Genomic DNA, 789 nt, shown 5'->3' with positions numbered 1-789 from the left:
GGCGCCCGATTGGCATCTTTAGCAGCAGAGTTACTCACGCCCTCTGTTAGAAAGATTCTTAAAAAGATTACCAGCAGAAGAGTAAACCTTGAATGAAATATCGAAACGATTGTTAGTAGGACCTGACTTGCAAAACTCAAATAAAGTAGCAATTACGAAGAATTTTTGTGCTCCTAAATGTTTATAAACGCAGGCTCTGGACTATTTTGAACAGAAAATATCGGTATGGCACCCCTGTGCACTGTGATAGCCAATCTAAGGCAGATACTCGTATCAAATCTTAATGTTTCCGCGTTTAAAAAACGAAAAAAATATAGTCACCAATCCCTTTACCCCAGATGGGACTCGAACCCACAATCCCCGGCTTAGGAGGCCGGTGCCTTATCCATTGGGCCACTGGGGCGATAAATATGTAAACAATAAAAGTGAAATTCAATTCAGACACATTGTAATTAAACGTATAACGCACTGGCACACATATTTGTACCAATGAATTTCCATTCTGACATTTGTAGCTATTTTTATTTAGTCTTAAATACACAAATGTGTAGGTTACTCGTACATGTACNAGAATTGTAGCTGAACTTTTTCGTTGCGTTCGGAAAAGAGAACTCGAATATTTATTTAATAGTAATTTTAAAAGTGATCTTAAAGTGTTTAATTTAATTGGCTGATAGCGCCACAGCGTCATTTAAAATTTATAATAATCCCATCCTTCTTTAAATTAATAAATTGAAGTATATTCATATATAAATTTAGGTATATATGTAAGTATAAACATACTTATGT

The 789-nt window shown here is 35.0% G+C and overlaps 1 non-coding gene across 1 annotated transcript; it reads right to left on the bottom strand.

The window, feature by feature from the left end:
* Positions 1 to 330: 330 nt before the first annotated feature.
* TRNAR-CCU (transfer RNA arginine (anticodon CCU)) lies at positions 331 to 403 on the bottom strand. The gene has a single exon. It is a non-coding gene; the product is annotated as a tRNA-Arg (tRNA).
* Between the last annotated feature and the right edge of the window lie 386 nt (positions 404 to 789).

This window comes from Rhagoletis zephyria, unplaced genomic scaffold (assembly GCF_001687245.7).
Source record: "Rhagoletis zephyria isolate East Lansing unplaced genomic scaffold, Rhagoletis_zephyria_1.1 Rzeph_scaffold_55380, whole genome shotgun sequence".
NCBI classification, from domain to species: Eukaryota; Metazoa; Arthropoda; class Insecta; order Diptera; family Tephritidae; genus Rhagoletis; species Rhagoletis zephyria.
This window is presented reverse-complemented; position numbering and strand designations above follow the sequence as displayed.